The sequence below is a fragment of the Heteronotia binoei genome, chromosome 7, assembly GCF_032191835.1.
Source record: "Heteronotia binoei isolate CCM8104 ecotype False Entrance Well chromosome 7, APGP_CSIRO_Hbin_v1, whole genome shotgun sequence".
NCBI lineage: Eukaryota > Metazoa > Chordata > Lepidosauria > Squamata > Gekkonidae > Heteronotia > Heteronotia binoei.
This window is the reverse complement of record NC_083229.1, coordinates 61,613,867-61,632,661: the sequence shown is the minus strand read 5'-3', so window position 1 is coordinate 61,632,661 and position 18,795 is coordinate 61,613,867. Positions and strand designations below refer to the sequence as shown.

At 41.1% G+C, this 18,795-nt stretch overlaps 1 protein-coding gene across 11 annotated transcripts in view; it reads left to right on the top strand.

The window, feature by feature from the left end:
* The first annotated feature begins 9,148 nt into the window (after positions 1–9,148).
* LOC132575187 (chromodomain-helicase-DNA-binding protein 7) overlaps positions 9,149–18,795 on the top strand; it is a 316,612-nt gene continuing 306,965 nt past the window's right edge. For 3 of the 11 annotated variants that reach the window (XM_060243730.1, XM_060243727.1, XM_060243725.1), the window contains exons 1-2: positions 9,201–9,468; positions 11,507–11,608. The gene's annotated coding sequence lies outside the window, so the exon portion shown is untranslated. Of the gene's footprint in view, positions 9,469–9,547; positions 9,710–9,768; positions 9,945–10,665; positions 10,697–11,506; positions 11,609–18,795 lie in introns of those variants that run through there. The other 8 variants (XM_060243729.1, XM_060243722.1, XM_060243719.1 and 5 more) reach the window with 7 other exon arrangements.

The following is an 18,795-nucleotide window of genomic DNA, read 5'->3' as shown; positions in this document are numbered from 1 at the left end:
CAATAGCTCACAAAGTAGAGCTTTTGTTCACAAGACTCCACAGTTTAGAGGGAGTATTGCACACAATATGTGTGAAAGTCACAAGTGGCTCCTGAGCTGCTGTTTGGCCACCCCTGGTCTGGACTTTTTCTGTTCTTTCTGTGTGAGACTTGGTGTGTATGTCATACTTTTTATAATATTGTTTAGGGATAACTTAATACTTGTGCTGAATGTGTACAAGCAGACTTTACAGATCTTCCGCATATGTAACTATTGTAGGCAGCTGCAGCAGCATTTTGTGCAGAAAAGATTTTGTAACGTGCTTGAGTGATTCAGTTAGGATTTTTTTTTAAAGTTAGCTAGATCTTTCAATTTCAGGAAGTCTGTCACAATCCTACTCTAGACTTAATCCAGTTCTGACTCTTTACTCATCCTTCCTGAGATGACACTGCTAAGCTATATCAGTAGAAGAACTTGAACACATTGGCTTGAATGTGCCTGCATTGTTTGAAGAGAATAATGAATGCAAAGTTATGCTTCAGGATTTTTAAAAAAATAATAATGAAAAACCAACCGGTATTATAACAAATTCTGACTTCCTCAAAAAGGGGAAATAGACATGAACACTTCCTGCTGTAGTTGATCAATGTGGTAGCCTCAGCTACGTGCTGTGGTATGAGATAAAAGTGTAGACATCTTCCTAGCTAGTTACATATGTATTATACTGTTTGATGAGTCTTTTAAAACCATGATTTCCTCTGGTCTTGCTTGCTCATAGTAGCTTGTGCATTGCTTGGCTTTTATTTTGATTAGATATACCTACTTTATTTTTTACTTTTCCAGGGCAGGAGAGTATGCCTTTGGTACCTCATATTTCAGGGTCATATGACTAGTGTGTGGGCCATTCCCAACATGCATTGCCCTTAATGGGATTCTGTCACTAAACATTTCTGTTCATGAAATGTCAGATACTATTGTCACAAATATATTGATTTATTTAATTGATTTATTTAATTCCATTTATATCCCGCCCTCCCTGCCGAGGCGGCTTCAAGGCGGCTTACATGCTCATGCATATGCATGAGTATAAAACATATAAAAACATAAAAGCCATGAAACTGTTTAAGACATAAAAATTTAACATTCTGATGCTATGATCTTAAATTCAAAGTTATGTTCTCTGTTATTAGGTGTTCCCTTCTGCTGCTGCTTTAGGGCAGCTTGCAAGAGGTGGTCCAGATGTTCCCTGAGGACTGTAGTGGCCGACAACCTAGTTTGCAAATGCCTGGTGGAAGAGTGCCGTCTTACAGGCCCTGTGGAACTGTATGAGCTCTCGCAGGGCCCTAACTTCTTCAGGCAACTCATTCCACCAAGGAGGGGCCACTACAGAGAAGGCCCTGGCTCTAGTTGTCAGAAGCCTGGCCTCCTTAGGGCCAGGGATTGTTAGCAGATTTTGTGATCCAGACCAAAGTGCTCTCTGGGGAACACATTTAGTAGTCTGTTTTGTTTAACTTGGAAACATTCTGTACTGGGATATGTTGCCTTCTAAAACTTTTTCTGTCACCCCCAACATGTTCAACCCATCCCTCTTCCATCCTGTTTTCCTTTATCTCTTTCTATTTTATCCCTTTCTATTCGTTCTCTAGTTTATAAAAGAACTAGCAGTTGTCAGGAGCAATCCTAAGCAGTTCTAATGCTTACTCCTGAGAAAATGTCCTTAGGATTGCAGGCTTACTCATGCTGTATTTCCCATAAGCCCTCTTGACCAAAATATCCATACTGTTTGCATTATATCGGTTCTCCTCTCCCCCACCACCCCGAGTATTAATTCCCAAGGAAACAATATAATCAGAGGAGAGGGAGACATATTTTAAGTAGCATAACTTTTTGATGAGTGCTAGTTGGTACTGTACATTATGTGAAAATTAAGCAGACTTTTCAGAAATTAGCAAAAACCTGAGTGTAACTTTGCTGTTGAGTAATGACTTGAGAGCATTAGTCACCATTTTCTTCAGGGCAAGAGTCAAAGATAGTTTGATTTACAAAATTACATTTATATCTTAGTTCTATTTTTACTGAAGGTGTATACAAATACATTTTAGAATACTGGTTAATTCTAATATCCATTGTATATGTTTTAAAGTAAACTTGTGTTTCATGTGCTGATATCTAAATACCTGCTGCAAAGACTCTGTGGACTGGCAATCATATTCGGGGAATTAAATGTGACGGCTAATATACTAGTTCAACGGCTTCACACAATAAGGCATTTGACTGGCATTTCAGTCATTATGTGCTGGAGGTGTTGGCAAAATAAATTAAGGGTTTTTGCACTGATCTTCAGTGATAGCCTTTTCCCTACTAAGAGATTTAATCAACGTTTTTGCAGCACAGTATCAAGTCTATCTTGGTTTACTTTGGGCCTCTATGGGCTATTTGATTACATGTAATAAAACTAACAAGTCAACAAAGTATCTTCAGTGTTTCATACTTTATAAGTTTTGCTAATTGACAGGTTGAATGATATCTATGACTGTCACTTAAAAAAAAGCATTCCAAAGGACTTTAACCAAATACTACTATATTAACTTTTATTGGTGTTAACTCTTTTGTTCGTGTTAACTCTTTTAAGTTGCTGAAAATCTGGAATCTGATTTTGATGGATATATAAGAATAGAGTAGAAGGGTGAGTTAAAGAACAGTATTTATTCTTCTAACGGGCCAGAATTTCTGAATGCTGTGGGTAGTTCTGATATAATTTGTTGTGATCTTGGTATATGTTGACTGTGAGATTTATGCTAATGGATATTATGTCTGAATCTGCTATCTTTATAATATTGCCTGGGACAATATCATAGGCCCAGATCCTATGAATAGGATTTTAGTGCTAGATCACCCTAAGAACAGTTTTATTGATTACACATCCTGACATAACTTTTCTAGGCTTATATGCCCTTAAAGGATTAATTATAAATGTCACTGTACATTGGCATCTGGCCAATGGGAGCCATAGTTACAGACGGTACAATAATTACCTCAGTTTTTCAGACTCTGTATTGTGTGTTAATATTGACATGTACACACACACATTTATACTATGTACTAGAACAAAACATAGAACCAGTGTAGTGTAGTGGGTGGACTAGGATCTGGGAGACCCTGGTTCAGTCCCCATTTGCCCATGGAGCTTTCTGGATGACCATGTGTCTGTCATTCTCAGCCTAGCTTATCTTGCGAAGTGGAGAACATTGCCCTGAGGTCCTTTGCGGAATGGTACTGGATAAACAGTTAGCATTGCACTTCCAAACAATTTTAAAAAGCCATCTAAAGCTTTGAAAATGTTTAAGACTGGCTTGTTTAAACATATGTGTTCTTCAAAATGAGTTCTGTTGATTGTTCTGAGAGATGAGTTGACAACATGTTAGAAATATATTTGACTAGAGAAAAACCGTGTTTGGTTCAATCACCCCTTCATATTTTATTGTCAGGTTAAGCAGGTACAGTATGTTATTGACATGTCATACCTGAAAACCATGACATGCAGAGGTGGCATGTTGAGCTACTTGTCTCTTAGACTAATTTTAAGATCAGTCCACTATAAGAAGTTGTGCTTCAGTGTTATTCTCTGTACACAAGTGGGCATTTTTAAACATGAAAAGACACAGAGTAAATGAAATGGGATGGATATATTAAAATTGTGCACCTGAAAACAAACCATGAAAGGTACCCATCTTTGAACCCTTGGAAAATGCTGAGAGAAAAAGATCAAAAGGGATGTTTGATTACTAGATGTAGTAAAGGATGAGGAATTGGATACATTGAAGGTGAAGTTGAGGAAGATCTTTGAGATTTTCCCCTAGATAGGCAGTTAATGAAGAAACAGAGATGAGGGGGAACATGTTTTATAGGCAGAATGCTTTCATGAGGAGACATTTGGCAACCCAATTAAAAAAATAGGTAGTGGGCACAATTAATACGTAGTAAGGCAGAGTCCTCATGTATGGGAATGTACTAAGACGAGATGAAATTTTTTTTCAAAAATAGACATGACTTCATGGTTTCATTGCATATGAATAGGCAGACTTGTTTTAATACACCCTGTCATAACTAGTTTGGCCCTTGGTATAACTAAACAAGCTTCTCAGATCTTTATCACTGATTTCACTTGTGTGGTTTTGCTCCAAGTCTGTCTGTCTTGTGTTAGTGTCACCGATTGCATTGCAAACTCATAGCGAGGAGAAGACATTACTCACTCAGAGGATCAGTGTGACTTACAATCTCCTTTTTCTTCTCCTTTGCACAACAGCCACCCTGTGAGGTAGGTGAGACTGAGAGAGGTCTTTCGAAAACAGCTCTGAGACAACTTATTACTGACACAAGGCCACACCAGCAGGAGGAGTGGGGAATCAAACATGACTCTCCCAGATTAGAGTCCGTGCTCTTACTCACTACACCAAACTGGCTCTCAGATGCTGCCTGGCAGACTCGGTCTATCATCCACTCCTCCACTTGCACCTGCTAGCATGGCCTTGGGTCAGCCATAGCCCTGGCAGAGGTTGTCCTTGAAAGGGCAGCTGCTGTGAGAGCGCTCTCCAGCCCCACCCACCTCACAGGGTGTCTGTTGTGGGAGAGGAAGGTAAAGGAGATTGTGAGCTGCTCTGAGACTCTTCGGAGAGGAGGGCAGGATATAAATCCCATTTCTTCTTCTTCATCCAAGGATTGTTCAAATGTAGCATACCTCTGTCTCTTCCTTCCCAATAAGCATTGCTCCCTACAAACAAAACATTTCCCCCTGTGCCTAGTACTTTTCATAGAGAACAGAGTATCTCCATATTTATATCCTTGAAGCCAGGGATTCAGCAACATGATTGGTATAAAGAGTTTGGAAAAACAAGCATATCTTGGGAACCAGGGCTGTATAGTGGTTAGAATGTCAGGCTAGGATCTGAAAGACCTTGGTTTGAATTCCTGCTTTGCCATGGAAGCTTTTTGGGTGACCTTGGGCTAGTCACATTCTCTCAGCCCTAACCTCACTGGGTTGTGAGGATAAAATGTAGGAGAGAAGGATGTAAGCTGCTTTGGGTCACAGTTGGAGAGAAAAGTGGAGTATAAATTAAGTAAATATGTGTTAGTGTTACAGATTATGAATGTATGGAATGAAACACTGTGGGGCCTAGTGGGGAAATAATATAGACACATTCACTACTTTTTAAAATGTTCTTACATTTATCAAAACAAAAAGAATATAAAGGTGAATTTCCTTGCCTTTCCCTCCTATGATCATGTAATTTATATATTACATTATTCTGCCCAAATTAATATTTGGTGATGTTTGGTCCAGCTGCTCATCACTATTCCAAACTCTCTCCTACTTATCACAGATTTAGGAGCTGGCTTTATGTAAGAGAAGGAATATATTTTGGACTTTTATACTCGACATGGCTAATAATACTAGAGACTGTCTGAAAGGCGTATGGACCTTGGTGTTCCAAAGAATCAACAGGCTATTTCTTCTTGTGTGTAAAAACTTCAGCTTTTTGGTTGTTGTGGCATGTGTTTCATGTGGGTACTATACTGGTCCAACAAGAAAGGTGCTATTCTTTGCTCATAGATGTGATTCTATTTTTCCTGTATGGTTAAAGAAGCTTTTGGCTGTTCTCACGTTTCTAAATTCATATTGGTGTTCCAAATTCATATTGTAATATAAAGTTCTTTGAAATCTGTGTCATAGCAGATAGTGACATTTGATAGTAGAATCTGAGAAGACGCAGTCTTGGAATGCTAGATGAATTAAGGCACAAGAGCTTTAATATTTGGACTACCGGTAAACTAGGAATACAGGCTTGGATCCTATGAACAAGGTTCTTCTATGCTACATAGTCCCTTCCATGCAGCATGTTTTTATTCCACCAAAACTTCTGTTTGCACAAGGACCTATTGAAATCTGTTATCTTGTGGAAGAGGAAGCATGCTCTGTGACAGAGATTATCTGTAATGCAGGGAACTTGTTCATAAGATCCAAGGGTTTATGTTTCAGCATCAGCTCAGAAAGCTAGTTTACATTTATGGTTTTTTCATAAAACCTTGATAATTCCGGCTTGTTTATTTCCTGATGATCATTTATTTACCTGTTTAATAGAGGCTTCCAAATATTTGAGATGCACAGATTGATAGGGCATGGCTCTACATATTCTCTTTAAAATTATGTTTTGCTTCCTTTAGATCACTTAAAACTATTGTTCCAGCAATGTTACATTCAACTTATATTTTGTCTTCTAGTTTGGAACAGTAATACTTTATCTCTTTCTGCACTATTTTTGATGTAGGTTAGATATAGATTGCGACCTAGTCCTAGACTTATTTATTTATTATATATTTTGTTTGATTACTGTGAAGCACAGTACTGTACTTCTTAGAGCTTTTCTTTTAATATGGGGAGGAAAGCTTAGAAACCACATATTGACTAGATTAACTTTGACTAACCTTCATTAACTTCTTGATTTTTCGATAACCATTAAAATAGTTCTGAAACCTGTTCTAGATATCGGCTAGAGAAATCTCAGAATATGTGTTTGTAATCTTAATATAGATTACTTATTAGTAAACACAGCACCTATTCTGCTTTGGCGACCCAGAAATGGATGGAAAGGTGACACAGAAGTGTTTTAGCCCAGTTCCTTTAATCCTGGTTTAGTCCTGGCTCGAAACTTGACATTCTACACTTGAATCATGGAATCATAGAAACCAACTGTATGAGTTTGTGATTCTGTGATTTTAGTGTAGAAAATCAGTTTGGGGACAAGGCTGAACCAGGATTAAAGGTCTAGTGCAGAATTGGCCTTTGTCTCATCATAAAGTGTTGCAGATGTCTAGTCTATCGATGTTTCCCAAGTGTGCTTATAGAAGAAATAGGATTCTAATAAGTCAGTTATTAAATATGGATCCTGGGGTGATTTTCTTATTTGGGTGCATAGATACCTGGAAGTTATGGTTGACTTCTGGCAACCCCTAGTGGGTCTTTGACATTTAGAGAGGTGGCTTATATTTCTGCTTCTGCCTCCCAGTCCTGGTATTTCTTGGAGGTCTCCCAGGGATGACTGCTTAGTTTCTGAGATCTGACAAGATTGGGCTTGCCTGGGCTATCTAGGTCAGGGCCAAGGGGTGGTTTTCTACTCCAATATGAAGTATATGATTGAGATCGCATGTGCAGATATGGTTCTTATAATGTAAAATTTTAAACTTGAATTTACAGCAGGCTAGCCATGGTGAAATATGAAGTCTAAGTGTAGGCCAACTGTGTGGGCCAACTGAATTATAGTACTATCATTACCTATTGAAAACTTAATACCCTTAATAAGTGTGTAGCAGAGAGATCTTGTCAACTGCATATAATACAAGGTATCTGTTTGGGACAATAATTAAAACTGTCAAGGAACCAAAATTATTGGGAATGTGAGAAATGCCATTTGGTTTAGCATTAGAAGGGCTGAGGGAAAGCAATGGATATGAGGTCTGAAGTCCTGAGGGAAAGCAATGGATATGAGGACTGAGGTCCTGTTTTCATATTAATAGTTAGTATAGTTTACTTGAGATTTGTTGTCCAATCGCACAGTTGAGTCTGACTCTTTGCAACCCCAAGGACAAAGTCACGCCAGGCCCTCCTGTCTTCTACCATTGTCTGAAGTCTGCTCAAATTCATGTTAGTTACATCAGTAATGCTGTCTTGAGATTAATAAATAGTAAATGTTACTGTTCTCATTGTAAGACTAGTGATCCGCTGCCCAATCTTGCCCTTTATTTGTGGGCATGACTCCACTATGAACAGTTGGGGAATCTCATGATACTCATTCTAAAGTTAATGTTCACTTTATGGCCATGTATTTTAGTATTATAGAGCGGCCCCGTGGTGCAGAGTGGTAAAGCAGCAGTACTGTGGTCTGAACTCTCTGCTCACAACCTGAGTTCGATTCCGGCGGAAACTGGATTCAGGTAGCCGGCCCAAGGTTGACTCAGCCGTCCATCCTTCTGAGGTTGGTAAAATGCGTACCCAGCTTGCTGGGGGAACGTGTAAAAGACTGGGGAAGGCAATGGCAGACCACCCCGTAAAAAGTCTGCCATGAAAACATCATCCCAGAGTCAGAAACGACTGGTGCTTGCACAGGGGACCTTTCCTTTCCTTTAGTATTATAGTTTGAGCCATTCCTAGAAACAATTCACATTACAGCCTTTCCCCCATTGTGTATGTAGTGAGAAATAGCAACTAATGGCAGATTCTAGGCTCAGTGTCGTTAAGTAGCTGGAAAAAGGGTGCATGCATACATTTTGCATGTTTTAACTTGACACTACTTGTATTTTGTGAACCTTATGTGAAAACATGTTTGAAAAGAATTGTGTGGGCATTGTTCAAACAGATTTTCTCAAGAGATGCTGGCTCTATCTGAGTCGAAAAGTACTTTTAAAGTTTTTTGCTTGCAGGTGTTCTTTCTCCCATTGTATTTATGAGTTGTATGATAGAGAACTTCTCTCAACTCTACAGCATGGCAGCAGAGGGACAGGGTTTTAGTGTGCCTGAGGTAACTGACTGTTTTGTGTAGCCAGGTTAAGCTTTTACTGCTTGAGGCCATGAGGGGCTCCTGTAAATACCGACCCTTTCTTGCTGGGATTCTCGGCCATTTGTCCAGAGGACAGACGGAGGAGGCAGGGCGCCTCCTCAGTAGCTGCATGTCGATATCTACACATTGAACACCATTCCATGCCTTCCCCCACCTTTTTGTCTTGCCCGCCTCCCCTTCCGTTGTCGCTTGGTGGTGGTGGTGGGGAGATTAGAAAGGGGGGGAGGGAAGGGTGGCGACTTGTCTGAGCGTCTCTGTCCTCAGCGCCCTGTCAGCATTTGGCACCCCCTCCCCCATCCACCCTTTCTTCCTCCTCTCCCTCCCGGGAGGGGGCAATTTCCTCGTGGGTTGCGGAGGCTGCGCCTGGCGGGACGGTGGGAGGGGAGGAAGGTTAGTGACCTGACCCATTCCACCCCTCCCCCCTTCGCCCTTTCAGTAGGGCTGGATTCTTGCATAAATTATGCCAGACGGGTTAATGACGTGTAGCACTGTGTGGGCGGAGCCTGCGGGCTCGCGCTCTCCCTCTCTCACACTTTGCTGCTCGCTCACAAGAGGGAGGGGTGTCGGGGACGCGCCTCGTGGCGGGCGGAGGGAGGGAGCGAGCGAGCGACGGGGGCGGACGAGCGGACAGGCAGGGGGCGGTAGCAGCAGCGGCAGCCGCCTGGCTGGCTGGTTGTGTCGCTCGGCTTTTGCGGACGCGCTCGGGAACTATCGGATTAAACTTGAATCGAGTGAAATTACACAAAGGAGTGAAGCGGAGCCGGAACCCGGCGGAGACCCCAAGACCCTCAGCGACCCCCCTCCCTTCCTTCGCCGGCCCTGGTCTGGGGATCTTCGCCTGCCTTCGCTTTGACCGTCGGGCCGAAACCAACTCCCGGTGCGTGCGCGCGTATGTGTGGCTCTGCGTGTGTGTGTGTTTGTGAGGGAGGAAGAGGCTCCGTCGGTCTTTTTAACCTCCCTCCCCCCATTCCACTTCCCTCAAACGCCGGAGGACGCTGCTGAGCCGGTCCTGACCCGGTGGGTGACCCGCGCCCTTAAGAGTCAGCTCGAACACAGCCTAGAGGGCAGCGGCGCGCCGGGCACGGAGCGGCTGCCCATTTGGTCGGGCCCCACAGCAGGTCGGTCGGGGGGGGGAAGGGAAGAGAAGTCGAGTCCGGGTGTGCGCTTGAAGCTCCCCGCCGGGCTGTTTGCTCAGCCCATGTGCCCCCCCACCCCCTTTGAGGAGCTTCTCAGGATGTAAAGCGGGGGGGGGGGGCGAACACACCGGAGAGCGGGAGCAGGAGCGAGTCTGGCGGCTGTTGTGTTTCTTGACCGTCCCCTCCCGCCGCCTTTCCTCGAGCGCAAGTTTGCAGGGTGATTAAAATGGAAGAAAAGTTGGGGGAAAGTCGGGGGGGGGGAGAGGAAAGGAGGCGGCAGGGTGGGCGATGTGTGCGTTGGGGGGGGGGGGGGGGCTGAGGCGAGGGCTGAGCGGCTTCCCGGGAGCGCTCTCCCTCCGCCCTGCTGGCCACGCTGAGCGCTCCCGGCCCTGGCAGCACAACAAGCACTAACAAAGTGCGGGGGCCGCCCCCACCCTATCTCTTGCGAGCCTGACCCGGGGGCACCGTGCGGACAGACGGAGCCGGTGGGGTGGTACTGTGGGGCAAGGAGAGAAAGAACCCGAGGAAATAAGAGGTGGGGGGGGGGAGAGAAAGAGAGGCACGAGGTTGCGCTGGGGTTATTTGTCTTCGCTGAAGAGGAGCGAGGAGGCTGATGGTGGGAGTGAAACGGGAGTCACACGCAGGGGACCGGGTGTGCTGGGGGGAGGGGTGCTCCCGACTGTTTCCCAACAGCCCAAGAAGAAAGGGTGGTGGTGGAGGAAGAGGGGAGAGAGACGCTACCTAAGCGTACTGGGTTGGCGGCGGTAGCAGCAGTAAAATAATAGAGACTTAACCCCGCGGACCAAGTCAGCTTCCCTTTTTGTACACCCCCCCCCCCCCCGGTCGCCTTTCGCCTGCGAGCTTCTCTCTATCTGTGTCTCTTCACTGATCGGGAGCGGGTCGCTGAGAAGTCTCCCTAGTGGACGTAGTTTCCCCCCCTCCCTTCCCGAAACCAAGGCCATTTTGAGGGTGAGCGGAAAAGGTGGTTTGAGGCCAGGCGGTCAGGGAGTGTATGTGTTTAGGATTGATTCATACAGGGAAATGAGGCTGGCCAGGGATTTTGTTTCTGCCTGGGCTATGGTGGGTGGGTGCAGAATATAGAAGCGGACACAGGAGAAGTGAAAGGGGGGGGGCGCATGAGGGGGGTGGGGAGTGGAGGCTGTTGGCGAGTCTCAGGGAGAAGAAGCAGCCATCATTATATTGCATTCATTTTTCCCTGGTAGGATTACATAAGGGGGACACCCTTCTGTACTATGAGGAACCCCCTGAAACTGACTGGGGGGGGGCAGCTCTTAGGGTGGCGGTGTTAAGCTCAAGATTTATTGCGTTGACAGTAAATCGGATGAGTTTCTCCAGATCACTTTTGGCTAGTACTCAGGACTTGGTTTTAAAGTAGTTTCAAACGGACAATGGACAAAAGAAAAGTAGCAATCCATGGAGAGTTTCCTTTGCATTACTAGAGATTGTTATATACACTAGGCAACTCATTCTACTTTGTCTTTGTTTGGTATGGTACAGAATGTGCTTTTCAAGTAGGTCTAGATGTTCTTTATTTGAAGTGAGCCTTTCCTGCAACTTAGTGCTGGTAGATTTCAGTGAAAACTATTCATTTTAAATGAATATGTTTTTGTTTTTTTGCTGTGGAAATTTGTCTTGAAATTTATTTTTTCTATTTTGGAGTTCAGTCTGTTTTCTGAAGGGAAAGTGTTTGTATATGTAGCATGATACACAATAAAATAATCATAAAAGTTGAACAAAAATATTTCTGTTTTCTCACAGATCACCCCTTCTAACGGCGGCAAAAATCTTAGTGACTATGACCCTAGCAGCATGGGTAGCTGATTTATCCCAATTATAAACCCAGTTAGTTTGCTGTAATGTGTGAGTATTATATAATTTTTTGATTAAAAAGAACAAATGTGAGCTGCATTTTTAATGGATTTTTTTCCAGTTAGAACACTGCGGCTGTTGGTTGGAGTGCTTTTTTGTCTTTCTGTTGCACAACAGAGGCTCTTCAGTCTTTAACCTAAAATGGCAGCTTAATTTGACTGGGGCCCCATTCATTGACAATGATAATAAAAAGGCTGAAAGCTAAATGTAGCTGGATGTGTAGAGCCCGTTTGCAGAACTCTACCTTGTGTTGCAGAGAGAACGTTGTTCCCGAGTACTCTTATGAAAGTTTTAAACTATCTTTTATTCTAGAAGTGGCATGGGTTTATGAAAAACACATGCTGATAAATAGAGACTAGAGTATGATGGTGAAAGAGCTTGGAAGGTCTAGTTTTTATGTTTTTGAGACAGTGTCCCAAGTAGTACTGCACTGTTGAAATAATATGAAAATATTAACGTGCTGTGTGTTCAACTTTCTTGGGAGAGAAATCATTGCCTGAAGTTTGAAGCTAGTGACTGTCATATCATTTTGAAAACAAAATTACTTTTTAGTAACTATAATATCAATTTGGAATGTGATTTATTTTCTAACCGAATATTTAATACAAGGGAACAATGCGTTGGAAATTAACAAAACTTTGAAATATGATACATACTATAAAATATTGTCTCTTATAATCATCCAAGTACCTAAAAGAATCCTTGAAATTCTAGATTTTTCCTGGAAAATATATGTATAATAATTTTTAATTGCTGAATTTGAGTTTATAATGGTAACCATTCTACAACTTTGCTGTCCACAACTATCAGTTTATGTAGGCTCATTACTGAAATATGATATTAACAAGAAAAAAAGTTTACCCATTCTTAACGGTGCATTCAAAGTCAGTAAGTTTGGAAATATTTTAGTATTATTAAAATATTGTAAGAAGAATATTGAAAAAAATATTTATGTAAGTTGATAATCTGTTCAACATTACCCTTAGGCAACATCATATATGCAAAAATATGGTATCTAATTGAGCTGTGTTTTCAAAAATATTGAGCTTCACAGTGCACAGAACAAGAATAGCTGCAGTCAGGCAACAAGACATACATCAGTAAGGTCTGCTAATATAACATTGTAGTTGTGGCTTAGAAGCATTTTCCTATATTGGGCTAAAGCCAATGGTTCCTTTGCACTAAGTGAGTAATATTCAGTTGGAGAGGAAGGATTTCTGTTGGTTCCAGTCTTAGACGTAGTCGTCAATACCATTATGGGTTTTTATGACACATTCTGCTTGTGAGCATTCAAGGAAGTTCTGTTGGATGCTGGATAACGTTTTATTGTAGCAGGCTGATAGAAGAATTGGAGCATGTTCTAGGTGTGGTTCTGAGTTGGACATTTAATATGGTAGATGTTTCTTAGAAGTAGGTCATATAATATCCTATTTTCTTCAGAAAAGGGGAAACCAACTGAAGAAATTCCTTTATTTTGTATTGTGATTCATTGTGTTGATAGTAGGTTTAGAGATCCATGAAACATTGCTTGCTGCATGCAGAGTAGGCCAGGATGGGTGCAAAAGCCATGATAGCTGCTACATATTTTTGATTGCTTAGGTCTCTTATTACATGTTGAGTGTTTGGAAACATTGTGACTTTCCAGAACATGCAGGTAGAATCTAAAAAACTCATTATGATAATCAAAAAGATTACTAATATCCTTGCTACTGAAGAACACTTCCAAAGTTCAGTTTGATATCACGGAGGACCCTCCTCCGCCAATAGTAGACTCAATGAAGGGTTGTCTATAAAAGTTAGCAAAAATCTGTGGGCCTTTGACCATAGGTGTGTGTATTTTCATTGTTCTCAGACCTCTGTTTTCAGGATAGATTACTTTATATCCTGCTTTTTTAAACGCCATGTTTTACACGAAGACCACATGTATGGATACAATCTACAGAAATAGACACATCCTTAAGTATCAGAGAGCATGAATCTAGGAGTCTTCATTTCCACTATGTGTGGGTGTCTTAAGGATACACATCTGAACCTGTTCATATTGTGAGATAAACACTGCTGTTCTCATGGCAAATATGACTGATGTGTAAGTGTGGAACTGCCCTGTTTTATGAACCAGTCATGACTGACAAGGTACTGTCCTTCAGCATCAAGTACGATATGAGCTGCATGATCATAGTTATGCAAGGCATCAATTCCTGTTTTTGTGGTAAATAGAAAAGTGCTGCTGTGATCAGATGAACTGATGTCAACCATGTCATTGTTGTTCAGTTCGCACTATCTTTTGTTTATGTTGAATATTGTCAACTTTTGTACCTTCAAATGTCATTTGATTCTCTAGACAGTGATCCAGAGGACTCACAACACAAATAAATGTTCTTGTGGGTATTCAGGCTCTCTGTAGTGGTAAGGGCTTCACAGGTTATTGTAACATAAGAGTGTCCCAGTTGCAGAATAAAAATGCTCAGACATAGCAAGAACATGGATCACAATCCACATATTTTTATTATGAAGAAATGTTATCACTGTACTTTAGTTACCATTTGATAAGCTAACAGTAGCCATATTTTGTTGGCCCTGATGTAGGTGGACACATATCTGAGCAGGGGTTTACAATTGTTCTTGCCACTACTTGCACATTTTTTTTTATCAAGTTGACAGCCTCTGTGCTTCTCTGTGGCATGGAGGATGGTGGGGGCTGTCTCTAATCTTGTACAAAAGCTCTGAAAATAGTAATAAACTGCTTTCCAAGCCTTAGAGCAGCCGTCCCTCCTCCTAGCTCAGAGTTGGAGGGGGGAGGGTAGTGGGGACTCACCTCTGCAGTCGCATTGCTCATTGGAAAGGCTCACAGCACCTGTAAAGCTCAGCATGATATTCCAGTCCAAACTGCCTCCCTTTGTTGGGGAGAGGCTGGCAATGAGTACACATCTTAGTTGATTCCCAGTGTTATCCCAGTTTGTAAACCACTATACTTGAGAAATCTTAGAATGGCATGTGAGGAGAAAAACGTATTGTGGAAATACTTTTGAGTCTTGATTATCATTATTTTTATAAATATGCTACTTATTCTATGTAGTCACATTGATACATGAGCCATGTGAATAAGCCTAATCTGTTTTCGACACATAGAAAAGGCTGAAGTTATAAGGAACTGATGCATGATTTGATAACCTAGTTTAAAAATAGAGTTGTTTATGTGCACTAACTGGTGTTGATCCTTCACAACACTCTTGACACAAAAATATGTCTACCATACTGAAATGTTTTAAATCAGAGCAGTTAATTGTTTAGGTGCATTAAACTGGCATCCCAGTACTTTTAGCCTTTCTGTTCATATGCCAAATTGCTAAATTTGTTGGAACTTTTTGGTAAGTATGTTACAATTATTGTCTTAAACATCTAGATTTCGTACAGGAACAGTCTTCATATAAGAAAGGGTGTCACACCATTTTGTTATGACCATTTAATCCTGCTTTTGCTTCACATCTTGTTACCAGCGTGTTGGAAACAAAGACACTGAAACTTGACTCAAGTCTTATATTTTGTTTTATGCTACATAGACAAATGTTCCTTCTTTAGAGATCAATAAATATGTAAAGTAGATGTACTTATGCTCTAATACATTACTAATTTGTACATACCCATTTTCTAAATTAAGTATTTTATAATTCACATTCTAAATACATTAATATTGTAAACCTCTTAAGAATCGTTGTAAGTGTACACAAGCTGATTAGTTTTAGCTTTCAACATCCTTTTAAATTTTGTAAATATAAATGTAGGAAACCCCATCTAAAAATTTGTGTGGTCTAAAGTTGCTGGCCTTTATAACATGTTTGAGTATCATTTCATAAACAGTGTCTAGCAAATAGCATAACTTTTTGGGTCACCTTGGGGTCTCACTGATACTCACTTTGTGGTGAGTTTGAGCATTAAGTGGACAATATGAGGGTGAAAATGGTTCAACAAGCTCCAGATCACCATGGCACCTAGAAATTTTGCAGTGATTTCATTGTAGCATCTCTCAACAGTTCTCCATGGAAGTACAAAGGGTTGGTACCAACCAGCTTTTCCACTGGTAAAAAAAGAAAGACAGAGATGCCCTTTGACCAGCACAGTGCTGTGTTTGTGATCATAGGACTTACAAAAACAAAAGCCATGTAGAATGGGAGCTATAATGAGGATGGACATTGGCTAAGATAGAGCAAAAAGCTGACTGTTGTATGAGTTGTTTTCATATGATTAGAAGGTACTTTCCTGGAATGAAGCTTGTTGCTGCTAGAAAATTCATTCTTATATATCTTTCTACTTTCTACTAAATCTCTTTCTAAAATATGTGAATTGCTTTCTTTGCTATCAGTATAGTTACAGATCTTTTAAGCAGGTGGGTCAGTATTTAAGAATATTTGGCTTCACAAGAAAAATCCAAATTATTTTAATGAATTACTTTAGGCAGAATTCAGGAGCTGATTTATAGCAGCTTTTAAAACAAGCCCATATGCAATAACTGTTATTGGTTCTTCTCCCTGGTTCTTGTGTGTTTGCATGTTTATATGTTTTTTGTTGTTTAAATATTTTACAATATGCTCTATTTGAATGCTTTTTAATGTCTTAAATATTATCAACCCAATACAGTCTATGGCTTTGCCTAGTAATGAAAAGAAAGTGCTTTATAAATTTTTGCAATGGCATTTTGGAAATGAAAGTTGTAGATTGAATAGGGTAAAAAGGCTTTTGATAAACCTAAAAGACTACTGTATAAATTCCGCTTCTCAGTACAGGAACTGTGAAAAGTTCAATGACTTTTTGTGGTTCCTTTGGATATCTTATTTGATAATAATTTGTGTGTTTAAACAGTTTTCAGGTCTTACTGAAAAACATATTCTGATCTAATGACTAATATATATACAGAAGCAATTTTCAGTAGATGGGCCAGCTGTAGCATGAAAACAGCAGGCTGTTGTGTGTAAAGAAAAGTGTTTTTCTCACTGAGTGATGGATATGTGGATCCAGTATATTTGAAACTACATGGATTGACTGATTGCTGGTGTGAACTTCTTTGGGCATTTGTATAGAGTAGATGGGAAATAAACACTCTAAATAAACATAGTTCTGTGTCTGGAACAGAAAGTAGCCTGTTCTCTGCAGGTGCGAACACAGCAGTGTGCATGAAGCCTTCTATACTTGCAGCTCTTTGGTCAGAGATAAAGCATGATAGAAATGGAGGGATACATTGCTACTGCTAGTTGGCTAGTAACAGTGAGGCAAAGAGTGATTAATTTAAATATGTCAGAAAGCTATGAGAATTGATACAGTAATTATTGCAACTAGAAATAGTAGTGAGATATAGAATGGATGTAGAAGTGCAACTGTGCATATGTAGGTGGTGAGTAAAAATAAAAGTTCTACAGCATATGGTTATTCAGTGGTTAATTCTTGTAATACAAAGCGAATACCTCCAATCTGGTCACCTTTCCACTGATTAAGAATGGATATGCTCTGTCCAAGAAAGTGAATTAATACCATGCTGCATATTGGTGTCATTTGTTCCCAAGTTTCTTCCTTTAAAGTTGGAAACCAGGTTCTGCTTAGTTGCATGATGGAGCTAACTGTAAGAACACATTATATATATTGTCGTGGTGTTTCCTGTTTTCAATCATAGTTGTCATTGTTCCTAAATTAAGGAGGAGGATTGCTAGTACTTGGGGCTTCTCTGTCATTAGCAAATAGACATGCTTATTTGATGGCAGTTTGGAAATACAATGTACAGTGACTTGCCTTCCTTCCCTTATCCCCCCCCTTTTTGGGGGGAGTGTTTGTGCAATAGTATAGGCAAATCTGACCTGAACTTCCTAGTGATGAACCTGCCCAGTAGCTCCTCAGCATGGTAGGCTTAAGGTTGAAAAACTTGGATATGTGTTTGAGTGCATGTAGAATGCGGACAGAAAGATAAGCTGGGAACTCTGAAATTGGAATAACTATGGGACAGTAGACAGAAAAGGCAAGATTCATGGTACAGCCAAAGGCAATGGTAGCCAGGAACTGTGAAAGAGCCTCTGGAGAGGTAGATGTGGTGTTGCTACTTTAAAGGCTTAAGCCACAAACCCAAAAAGTGAGGAAATGAGATGGGTAATTGGAACAGCTTCAAGAAATTAGTAGAACTCTGGGCCCAGGGTAATTATCATGTGAACATAAGAGGTGCCCTGCTGGATTACATCACTGTACCATCTAGTCTAGTGTCCTGTTTTATAAAGGTGCCAGCCAGAAGAAGAAGACTGCAGGGGCAATAGCAAACCACCTGATAAAAACTCTGCTGTGAAAATGTAGTGATGTGACGTCACCCCAGAGTCAGAAACAACTGGTACTTGCACAGGGAACTACCTTTGCCTTTTTTACTTCTCTCTGAATCAGAGACTCAGAGTGACTTACAATTTCCTATATCTTCTCCCCTCACAACAGACACCCTGTGAGGTGGGTAGGGCTGAGAGGGCTCTAGCAGCAGCTGTCCTTTCAAGGACAAGTCCTGCAATGGCTATGGCTAACCCAAGGCCATTCCAGCAGGTGCAAGTGGAGGAGTGGGGAATCAAACCCGGTTCTCTCAGATAAGAGTCCGCACACTTAACCACTACACCAAACTGGCTCCACAGCTGGTGGGGAGCAACAAACAGGACATAGATGCCAAGACTTGCCCCTGATGTTGTCTCCTGTTGCTGATATTCAGAAGGTTACTCTCTCTGGATGTGCAGGTTCCTTTTAGCTATTGAACTAGTAACAATTAATGGACCTCTTCGTCATGAATGCATCAAAAAGATCTCTGAGAATGGCAATTGCTATGTCCACTGGCATTCTACAATGTAAGTCTTTGTTGAATGAAATACTTCCTTTTGTCCATCCTGAATCTCTTGCCTGTCAATTTTATCATGTGTCCCCAAATTCTTATATTGTGAGATAGAGAGAAAGGGTTCTCTCTATGCCAGAGATCCCCAACCTTTTTGAGCCTGTAGGCACATTAGGAATTCTGACATTGCATGGTCTGGCAAAGTCAAGGCAAATTTACAGCTCTTCATTGGTGATAGTTGTCCAGTATTTTCCCTGCTGTATTGAGTTGTGAAACTGGAGAAGCTAGAGATGTTTTGTTATTTGAGGATGGAAAACTACCATTGCTTATTATATAGGAG